This window comes from Typopeltis vanoorti, chromosome 10, assembly GCF_054136105.1.
Source record: "Typopeltis vanoorti isolate ZY-2024b chromosome 10, IOZ_Tvanoo_1.0, whole genome shotgun sequence".
Taxonomy (NCBI): domain Eukaryota; kingdom Metazoa; phylum Arthropoda; class Arachnida; order Uropygi; family Thelyphonidae; genus Typopeltis; species Typopeltis vanoorti.
The window spans coordinates 72,161,161-72,173,620 of NC_143558.1; the positions used below are offsets into that span (position 1 = coordinate 72,161,161).

Genomic DNA, 12,460 nt, shown 5'->3' on the forward strand with positions numbered 1-12,460 from the left:
TAAAGGTTGAGAAGTAGTGGTCCAATCACAGAGCCCTGTGGAACTCCACTAGTAACTTTCTTTATACCTGATATTGCCCCTTCACACACACACAACCCTTTGATATCTATCAGACAACTAATTGCTAGTCCACTCCACCAGCTTAATATCCAAACTCATATGCTGCAACTTAAATATCAATTTATCATGCTTTGCAACATCTAAAAAAGTGTATGCATTTCCCTCATCAACCACTCTTGTTACTTTATCATAAAAGTTAATGAGATACCGAAACAACATCCCTTAACAAATCCATGCTGACCTTCACAGATAATATTATTTTCATCTGGCCAGTTTTGTATATGAGCTCTTACCAGGTTTTTTAATATCTTAACAACCACAGAAGTAACACAAACTTGCCTATAATTTGATGCCTCCATTCTCCCACCATCCTTATACATTTATTTTATGAGTAATTCTTTTCTGAAATCAGGAGGTGAAGCGGTTTTCGTATTCTGCTGTTTGCTCATTAACAGAAAATTGCATTATCATCTGGAAATGAATTCATTTATGTTATTACAATTTCCATTTCTGTTAGCATAAAAGAGGAACAATTAAATTTTAAAAAAAAAATGTAACAAAAATCGGACCACATGCTCAGATCTAGTCACTGGGATTTGAAATGGATAAAGTAACCTTGGAGGGGATGTAGAGATTATTATTATTACCACCCCAAGACCTCATGGAGTCAAAGACTCATCTGGGAGGTCCTTTTATCACACACACACAGCTCATCATACCATGTTTTAAACACATTAAAACTCTTTGCAGACCACATTCTTAGGCAAGGCATTCCAATCATTCACAACCCTGCATGAAAAAAAAACCTGCCTCTCACTCCCCTACTCACACCCTCTTTATACAGTTTCCAGGGATAACCTCTGGTTCTCCCCTGATTTCCCACTATTCTCTGTAAAAACTTCTCCAGCATTGATCTTATAACAACCCCTTTCCAACTTGTAGGTTTCTATCATATCTCCCCTCTTCCTCCTGTCCACCAGACTCTGCAAATTACATCTTCTCAATCTTTCCTCATACTCTTCCTCATCGAAGAGTTTGTAACCGGCACATTGTTTGTTTGTTGTTTTATTACCCATTTATCCATCTTTAAATGGGTAATAGCAAGCGAGATGAAGAAAGAATGAAATAAATTATTTAAAAACAATTATAATAATTATAGTTGTTAAGCCAAACCTAAAGGGCAAGGTACATGTAATCGGTAAATACAAAAAAATATGCTCTCTCTCGAAGCTTAACTCAAACTGAACAAGCAGAGTGAGTATGTAGCAGGCGAATAAAACAAAGGCATTAGAAATTTTATCGCTTTTTCCGCTAAAACTGAGTACTCCTGATGGCAAGACAGCCAAAAATCCATCAGTGGTATTGTGTTGAAGATGTCTTTGAGTTCCGTATCACATGACAATTCAATTATAGATTCAATATCTGAATATGGCAATTCTGTCTCAGATTCTGCGTTCACTGTAAAAGGGTTCCTTATCCATGCTTTGTTGCTGTTGACTGGGGGGGGGGTATTCCTTCAAACTTGCCTGCAGTCCTAGCATATGTTCCTTGATAACAGCTGAAATCTCATTCGGAATGGAACTCATATTATACTCTTTTTGTAATTCTGTTAGCTTTGTAAAAGATTTGTAATTCCCTGCTTCCACACAACGAGACCACAAATTGAGTTTTTTTGTTGCAGCTTCCACCTTCTGTTACACTTTAAATACAGTTACATTGCTACCTTGTAATGTCAGATTTAAATTATTCAAAAAATCAAAAATGTCACAAAGGTAGGCAACCTTGATTAACCAATTGACATCATGAAAACTGTCTTTGAATTCAAATATTACATCCCTATCCACTGGGGGATGTTGGAAGAATAGTAGACAACACATCATGGGGCTGTTTGTTAGTGCTGTTCTCAGAGCTCGTGCTCAGCTGCATGTCACTCGATTGTTGATTGGTGTTAATTGAAAAGTTTGTAACCGGCACATTGTTTGTTTGTTGTTTTATTACCCATTTATTAATCGTTAAATGGGTAATAGCAAGCGAGATGAAGAAAGAATGAAATAAATTATTTAGAAACAATTATAATAATTACAGTTGTTCAGCCAAACCCAAAGGGCAAGGTACATGTAATCAGTAAATACAAAAAAATAAGCTCTCTCTCTCTCGAAGCTTAACTCAAACTGAACAAGCAGAATGAGTATGTAGCAGGCGAATAAAACAAACCGGCAAACGATTTGGCTGGTGACGCGGTTGCCGCCATGCGGCCTCGCCATTAGTTGAGCTACTTTACCGCGAACAAAGAGACTGTGAAATGGCGACACGGATGGAGCACGTTTTTCGTCTCTATTAATTAAATTATTTATTCATTAGTCCCGATTAAATGCTATTTACTTGTATTTTAGAATTTCGTGAAAAAAAGAAAACCCAAAAACGAAACACCTAGGTTTTCAACATTTTTTTTAGGCGACCCAGCATTTAGCTTTTGTGACCCACCATTTGGGAAATGCTGCTCTAGAGCATTCCTTTGTCAACAAGCTACATCCAATACGCATAAATAATCAATACAATCCATAGTCAGTAAAAAGATAATCTGCCCTCTATTTCAGAATTTTCATAATATGTTAAATGTTTATTATGGACACATTCCTTTACTATACATTAAAGGAATAACTGACCCCATCCTATATAGGAGTATACAGAATGATATTGCACTTGTGAAACATTACTGATACAAGTTGATGCATTTCTGTATCCTTCACAACAATCAGTTGTAAAAGACAGACATGCATCAACTTTCTAAATGGAAGATCAAGTGTAGCTAACTGTGCCATTAATGGTGACCATAGAATTCTATGCAAATATTAAAGTTATATTTTGTTTTAAAAATTTAGTATTTTCAGAGAGTTTAGAAATTTTCAGAGAACCACTATCTTGTTAGGGTTTCTTGGCAGCAGCAGGGCCAAGACTGCTGATGTATGTAATGTAGTATTGCATTTAATACCTGAATTTAATATAGACTACATTATGTTTGCAACTGCAACATAATGCCCCTTTAATACTCATTCCAGAAAATAACCGGGTAGCATGGGCAAAAAGTTGAATCCTGTTATCATCAGCCTAATTATTATTATTATTACCACCCCAAGAGCTGATGGAGTCAAAGACTCATCTGGGAGGTCCTTTTATCACACACACAGCTCATCATACTGTGTTTTAAACACATTCAAACTCTTTGCAGACACCGCATTCTCAGGCAAGGCATTCCAATCATTCACAGCTCTGCATAAAAACCTGCCTCTCAGTCCCCTACTCGCACCCTCTTTATACAGTTTCCAGGGATGACCTCTGGTTCTCCCATGATCTCCCACTATTCTCTGTAGAACTTCTCCACCATTGATCATATAACAACCCCTTACCAACTTGTAGGTCTCTATCATATCTCCCCTCTTCCTCCTGTCCACCAGCCTCTGCAAATTACATCTTCTCAATCTTTCCTCATACTCGACATTCCAGAGGTCAGAAACTATCATAGTCAGTCTCCTTTGTACCCTTTCCAACATCTCTTCATCCTTCTGAAAACCCGGTGACCAAATCTGGGCATAATAGTCCATGCGTGGCCTAATCAAAGCCTTATGCAACGGAACAAGAATCTCCCTACTTCTACACGTCAGTGTTCTCCGCATCATTCCCAGATGCCTTTGTGTTGTCTTCACAATTTTGGCGATGTGTCCTCTAAATTTTAGATCCTTATCCACTATCACCTCCAGATCTCTTATTTCCTCTACCTCCAACAATATATTTTCACCAAGCATAAATTCTGCATTAATTACACCTCTTGCTCACCTACAGTCAGTCTCTCCTCCCCATCATCAACTGCTCTCAATCCCTCCATGAAGTCACATTCACCAGATTGAAAGATCTTTATGAACTGCTCATTAAGTATCTCCACCACACATTCTGCATCAGCTGTCTTTATACCATTTTCTCCAATCAATGTCATCCTTCCATAATTATTCTTTCTTTTGCTGGCTACATATCGAAAGAACTCCTTAGGATTCTTTTTGGCTTCATTAGCCAACTGCTGTTCATACCGCTCTTTAGCAACCCTCACTAACCAAGTCACCTCCTTGCTTTTTCTTTGTAGACCTCATGGAATTGGTTATTTCCACTTCTCTTATGCTGCCTCCACAATGCCTTTTTCTCTGTATCGCATGCTTAATCTCTTTATTCATCCATCTCACACCCGCCTTATTTAACCTTCTCACCCTTGGAATACATTTAGACATTGCATCTACTAAACAGTTTTTGAAAATCCCCCAAGCTGCATTGATCTCTTTTCCAGCTAACTCCTCATTCCATGCTACACCCGCAAGCTGTCTCCTGAGCTCTTCATAATCACCCCCCCCCCTTGTAGTTCCACATATACCCTTTTCTCACAGAGGTCCTCGCACTGCTGGCAACCACCCAGGTAATCACCTCATGGTCACTCTCACCAATTGGTGAATGATTTGACACCTCTTTTATAATTACATCTTCTAATGAGATGACCAAATCCAAGCCCCCTCAATCCTCTTGTGTCCTCTGTTACATACTGTCTGAAGTAGTTATCCCTCAAAAACTCAAGAAACTGATTTTCTTTACTTCCAGTTGCTATCTCATCATTCCAGTCTATATTACCATAATTAAAATCACCCATAATGATCACCCTTTTCTTATTTACTTGGCTAATTTGATTGTACATTTCATTATCACCACCATCCACATTACCTGGTCTGTAACAGCATCCCACCAAGTATTTGATTCCATTCACCTCTATCTCGCACCATACTGCCTCAAAACCACTGGCACTATTTCCCTCTTGCATCTCTACTTTATATCAACATAACTCTTTCTCTATCATCAATAGCACTCCCCCTCCCTTTTTGCCCCTTCTGTCCTCACGAAACACATCATACCCTTTCATCTCTATTCCTTTCAGGATGTCATCCTCTTCTAACCATGTCTCACTTATTCCGACAATCTTTGGCTGAACAGACGCAATTAGGTCAACCATTTCATCTGCCTTGTTTCTTATACTTCTAGCATTTGTATACAAACACAACAGCTCATTTCTGGATCTACAGCTAGTTCCACTGATACTACTCACTCGATGTGATCTCTCCATGCTGGACTGGGGCCATTTCCCTTTCTGCTTTTTTATTTAAAACCTTTTTCAATTCCAACTGTTTCCTCTTGATCCCTGGTCATCCCATTCCTTTCCTGCCTACACATGCTCACCTCTTGGAGCATCCACCTTTCTCATGCTGAGTACCCCCTGTCCACCCTGAGCCTCCTCATTTCCCTGCTCCTCTTGCACACCCATTCTCTCATTTTCTATATTCATACCACCCACTTCCCCATTCATAACCACCTCTTCAATCTCTCCTGTCTTACTCTCCCGCTCTTCCACATCACTTCCCACTTGATCTGATTCATTCTCTCTATTCACTTCTCTACCTTCCAGCAGCAGTCTCTCCAAGCGACTCACACCATAACCCAGTGGTTCTCAAACTTTTTGAAGTCGGGGCGCATTTAAAATCCTACAAATAATTGTAGGCGCACTATATACAAATTTCTGAGAAATATGTTATAATAATTAAGTCAAATATTACAGAAAAAAAATGTGATAAAAAAAATAAAATGAAACATACCTTAAGTTTATTCATTCTTGTGTTTATGAGAAACATGAGCCTGATGTGTCCTAGCGATTGCTTCAATGTTTGGGCATATATTTGAAAGGTAACTCTCATTTCGTCGTCAATACATTGAAGAGTTCCTCTCTTTTTACACTTAATTGTGGTGAGGGTAGAAAATCCTAATTCACATAAATTTGATGTTGAAAATTGTAGTAAAATGTTCAAAGCCTTTTTAGATATTGACACATATTCTTCTTTTATAGAAATCCAAAAGGCTTCAAGAGACAATTCCTTATGTTTAATTATCAATCCACGATCAGTGAATATAGTTGCCAGTTCTTCTTCTTCTGTTAATGTTAAACCAAAATCACTTGAAGTTTCCATAAATGGATTTCTAATCCAATCGTATTGTTCAGTGTTAAGTGATGGAAAATATGAACTCAATTTTTCTTCTAAACTTGTTAAATGTTCAACTATTATTAGAAGTGTTTCATTTATGCAAGTATTACTTACCAATGGAAACATTTCCAAATTACCTTCAACAGCTTTTCTTTTCCAAATCTGTAGTTTTCTCTGAAACGCTTTCATTTTGTCAGTGGATGTTAGAATATTTTCTTCTTTCCCTTGCATGCTAGTATTCAAAGTATTGAGCTGCTGAAATATATTGGCCAAATACTGTAACCTGGCAATCCAAAATTCGCACCGAAGGAGGTTACAAAAATGTAATTGTTTCATCTCTTCAAAAAACGCAAGTAGTTCTTGTCGTAGCTCGTGTACACGGGTAAGTACTTTCCCCCCTTGACAGCCACCTCACCTCAGTGTGTAAAAGCAGCCGTCTGTGTTGTGTATCCATATCGATACAAAGCTTTTTGAATAAACACGATTTGACAAGTCTTGTTTTAATAAAGTTTACCATTTGAACAACTTGATCTAAAACTTCTCTTAATTTTTCTCACAATGTTTTTGCCAACCAGGCCTCCCTATGAAGAAAGCAGTGAGTTATGATAACATTCTCATTTTGTTTTTTTACAAAAAAGAAGTAAGGCCATCTGTACAAATGCCTACACACGACTTCCATGTTAACTGCCATTTATCAAGATAGCTATTCAAAATGTTAAAAACGTCCTCACCTTTTGTAGACACTTAATTCTTTGCAAAAAAGAAACTGATTTACTATTTGATCTTCATTAATAAAACGGACGAATGCTAAGAGTTGGACCTAGTTGGTAATGTCTGTTAACTCATCAACTTGCAATGCAAAATTTGAATACTGAAGTTTATTACTGCATACATTTTTCTCGATATCAGAAGCCATTTCTATAATACACCTGTGAACTGTATCGTTGGACAAGAGGAATCTTGCTTATTTTCATTGCTGCTTCATTTCCTAGCATTGTCATGATCATTTTTTTGCATGCAGGCAAAATAAGTGACTCTAAAGTATGACCTTTCATATTTTTTGCTATCAGTTCTGAGACTTGATAGGAAGCAATTTGAGCTTTATCAGAAACATTCATTATACTTTTAAAAGAATTTGCTGCTTTTGTTTGCTGTTCAGACAATCTCTTGAAAAAACTTAGATTTATCTTGTAAATTAGAGTGTATAGTTTTAAAATGTTTACTCAATTTACTAGGAAGCAATGATTCATTTGCAATTTTACATCCACATACTAAACATAGCGGCAAAGGATGATCTTCATTTCCGGTCCAAGTGAAACCAAAGCTTAAATAACTTTCATTATATTTGCGAGTAGGCGCGATTTTGCTTTCTTACTTGCACTTAACTTTTGCTCACTTCCAGAATCTGATTCTTCAATATCACGCTTCTTTTTGAGAAATCTGTCCATTTTATTTGGGTGTATTTATCTGAAAATAAGTAATATGCACATAACATCCACTTCCAACACTTTTAAAATAAGTAATATACACAACAAGAATAAACCATATTCTCGTTCTCTTTGCAAGAAAAACCGCTGCTAATTAACATAATAATGATGTGTTGGCAAAAAGAGCGGTATATCCGTATTGAAAAGGTATAATAGAGTAACTATATTTATTTTTATGTCTGGACACATACTTCTCTGGAATACCATAGGGCGCACCCTGAAATCTTCTAGGGCTTACCCTTTGAGAACCACTGCCATAACCACTCAAATGCAGTCCATCGCTCCCATACAGCTCACTTTGTCCCTCAAGCTCATTCCACACATTAACAAACTGTACTCCCATCTCCTCACACATTTCAGCCAGCATATCATTCATAATCCTTGCTCTGCGCCTCATTTCACCACAGTCATACCTAGGCGATAAGCTAACTACCCTTCCTGTCACACTATTCTCTTTTATCTTTCTAAGCAGCCTCCTGATATCCATTCTGACACACTCTTTGTCCTCTCTCAAATCATTCGTACCTATTAATACTATTAACTCTTTTGCTCACTCCTGCCTCATATCCAATGCCTCAATCATGGTGCATAGATGGATAGCAAAAATGAGAATAGACTGCAGAGTTTGGTGCTTAGAAAGGAAAAGGGGGGGGGGATATGATCGAGTTATGTAATTTGCACTGTAATTTGGCCAAAAATATTTTTTTACTATCAAAATTTCACACCACACTGTTTGAGAAACAGTTGTATAGGCAACTTGAGTTATTGAACAGGGAAATAGCGATTTTAATTATGGTAAAATATAGATTGAAATGAAGAGGTAGCATCTGAGAATAATGCAAATGAATTTCTTGAGGACAACTATCTGAGGCAGTATGTAACTGAGGGCAGATGTGGTTCTAAATGAGGTTTTGCATTTCTCTGCATTTGATGAGAGTGGTCATGAAGTGTTCACCTGATTGGTAGCCAACCATATAAAGACTTTTCTGAGGAAAGGAGAAGCTTAGGAGGCAGCTTAGAACTATATCATGGAATGAGCAGTTAAGTGGAAAGAAAATGAATGATGTTTGGGCTCTGACCAAGAGACATTTAACAGCATCAGTGTGCGAATTTATTCTACAAGTCAAAAGACTGAATAAAATAGGTGGCAAATGGATGAATGAAGGGATTAAGGCATAAAATCTGGGGTATCAACAGCAAAAGTGCAATATGAGTAGAAATCAGCAAATCAGGCCAAGAAAAATCCTAGAGAATTCTTTTGATATGTGGCAAGTATGGGTAAAATTTTCACCCATTACTGATGGGTGAAAATGTATATTGGTAACTGCCTGCAGAAGACATAGTCAAGATATTTAGTGAGCAATTTGTCAGTATTTTATCCTCATCAGTGTGACATAGTGAGAAGCCCGAATGAAGATGAAATGGGGATGGATGGATTTCTGGTGACTGAGTAAGAAGTATATGGGGAATTAAGTAAACTTGATTTCAGTAAGTCAATAGACTTGTTGACACATCACTGCAAGTCTTAAGGAACAGCCTTTACACACTTACTTAATAAGCCTTGCAACAACCGAAGTCCCAAAGAAGCGGAAAGAGGGTAAAATTGTTCTTCCACTTCACAAAGGTGGTGAGACCACAAATTATAAACCAATCTATGTGGAGTTAGAGTTGCAGTGTTTGGTGATAACCAGGATACAGAAGTGTTTGATAATAGCAGTATTTTCTGGACTGGTCAGCATGGGTTTGTTAAAGGGATGTTATCATCATCATCATCATCAAATTCCTGACATGTAACTCAAGAGGTGTACAGGATATTATGATAGTACTACATGATAAACTTGCATAATTACTAACTTCCTATCAACAATTTTCCTCCAAATGAGAGTGTAATCTGTGAAAGACTCCAACATTATCAGATCTTATATTTCTGTCATCTAAGGCACTTTTTACTGTATCAGTCTACTTTCATCTTGATCTTCCACTGGGTCTTTTTCTGCCAACCTGGCAGAGAACACTTGTTTTGCTAATTTTTCCTCTCCCATTCTGTTAAAGTAACTGTGCCACCTGAGATTAGCTCTTCTAACACATTTCTGGATGTTTAACTGCATGGATAGTCTTATGTGTTCGTCACACATGTTGAATTGGATTTAAACGGTATTGATGCGAACACAGTTTGATAAGAAAATAACTATTTATTAACTTAAAAGCTAATATTTCGCTGGTATTATATCAAGCATCTTCAGAGCACACAAACAAAGTTTGTTACAAATGCAAGATAACCACAATCCAGTGTAACAGTGGGGCTGCAATTACTATACACCGGATTGTGGTTGTCTCGCATTTGTAACAAACTTTGTTTGTGTGCTCTGAAGATGCTGGATATAATACCAGCGAAATATTAGCTTTTAAGTTAATAAATAGTTATTTTTTTTATCAATCTGTATTCGCATCAATACCGTTTAAATCCATTTCAACATTTCTGGATGCTAACAACATCAAGTTCTTTCCTAATATCCTCCTTTTTAATATGATATTGTCATTAATGCCATCTATTCATGCTCCTGATCGTTCTCAGGACTGTCATATCCGTGGTCTCTAGTCTTTTATTTCTAATCCAGCTCTCAGGTACATAAGTTAAAATTGGTTTGAACACTGTCTTGTATACAGCTAATTTAGTGTTTTGACTAATTTCTATCTTATTCCATATAAATTTATTCAGTTGACTTCCTACCATACCGACTTTGAACATTGATATTTTCAATGTTTCTGCCTATTTTCATTGGCTTTGTCTTGTTACTGCTGAATTTCATACCGAATTTATTGCAACAGTTATTCAATTTAGTCATGGAATCTTCTTGTAGACTTGTACTGGATTTATTTAAAAGTATAACATCTGCATAAAGTAAAGATCTGAGATTAACATCCCCAGTTTTGATATCAGGTTTAATACCACTTTCCTTCATAATGTGATCCATATCGATAATGTACATCCTTGTCTGACACCAGATTTAACATTAAACCATCTTCCTTTGACACCATGTAACCATAATGTTTTGAATAGCTTTTCTCTTGGCACCTTGTCATATGCCTTTTGCAGCTCAACAAAACTTAAATACAGATCTTTGTTATATTTCCATGATTTCTCAGCTATTTGACAAAGTGAAAAAAAATCTGATCCTGACATCCTCTATTTGGCTTGAATCCAGCTTGTTTCTGATACTCCTAGCATTCATGTACAGATATAATAAGCTATCTGCATGTTCTTGTCTGTAGTCTGTGTGACGTAATTGGACAACTTGCAGATCTCTTTCTCTGGTGCCTTATGTGTGCAGGCATTTTTGCACACGTTTGATGGGTCTGAACCAGATAAAGACAAAGTTGAAATCTTTCTCTCTTCATAATAATTTCCATGATAATCCCCATTCCCCTCATCAACACAATCACTTTACATTGTTGCTCTTACACTCATATTCTCATCATTCCTCCCATTATGATTTAGTTTCCGTGACTCTCTGTGTTAGGTGTCATACCAATTAGTTTTTCATGACCTGTGATACCAGACGCATTCAAGTGTAGGCCATCCCTCGTATAAAAATTCAATCTTCCCTCATATTCACTACACACATCCACAAACTTGCATCCATTCCTTCTACACAGTCAATGTATCAAATCGTTTGCCATCACAGACCGTCTTTCTTCTTAATTCAATTTTATCATATCGATGTAATATACTTATGATTTTCACTTTTTCACTCTTCATTCTCACTTCTTCCAACAACCCCTTCATATCCTCTCATTCTTAGTACCTACTACAATTAGTCTCATTTACTTTTTTTTCTGTTTTTCAATTGTGTGTGCTAGGTTTTCAATTTTTGCACAGGGAAAACTTGAAGTAATAACACTCTCATCAACATCATGTTTTATGATAGAGGCACCATACCAAATAACATCCTTCTTTTTACAATCAATGTTACTTACTTGATTTTTGTTACTTACTAATTTTCTGTGCTTTGTTGTTTCTTATTCTGCTGCTTAATTTTCAATAACCTCCTCAATATCTTCAGTATCCTCCTTAGTGGTTCAAGCCTTCTTATTCTTGACTTCACTCTCTTCTTAGCATTGCGTTTCTTGTGCATTTTTGATGCCATTTTAAACTATATTTAATATTGCAATATCTTTACAAAAATATGCTATTTTTGTAAAGATAGCATATTCCCTCAGAAATTACTGTTTTATAGTACACTGATGTACTATAAAACAGTAATTTCTGAGGGAATGAAACAGATAAAAATCACCAATTTTACAAGAGCGCTAAATTCACTGACCAATCACAACGTAACCCAGTTCCATATATAATGGAATACAAAAATACAGTTAACTGCTAACTGTGTTTACACACACAACTTGGAGCTGCTATACCCCATTCATTATTGACTAATTAGTTTGAATCCTGTCTATGATGTAAAGAACCTTTATAAGGGTTTTCATTTGAAATTAAATTAGCTGGTCTTGTAAAGGTTACTGCATTTTTTCCCTTCTGGGAAACTCCAGTTTTTCTTTCCACAAAACAGGCAAACTAACCAGAAGATGTCAACAATTAACTCCACCTTTGTAGGTGCAGTCACTTTACCAAACATCAAAAATAATATATACATCTATGAAAAAATTGTATAATTTTCATAGATGTGTATAAAAATATTATATACATCTATGAAAAGACTCATCTAGGGGAGGTTCCCCCTAAGAAACACAAAGTCTATCATACCACTCCTTAAACTCATTGACCATTCTCGCCCTCACCACTCTATCAGGCAATGCATTCCACGTCTCAACCACCCTCCATTCAAA

The 12,460-nt window shown here is 36.6% G+C and overlaps 1 protein-coding gene across 2 annotated transcripts in view; it reads left to right on the plus strand.

The window, feature by feature from the left end:
• The window catches only part of LOC150102502 (coiled-coil domain-containing protein 167-like), a 162,583-nt gene that overhangs the window by 14,516 nt on the left and 135,607 nt on the right, over window positions 1-12,460 (plus strand). The gene's annotated exons all lie outside the window — the stretch shown is intronic.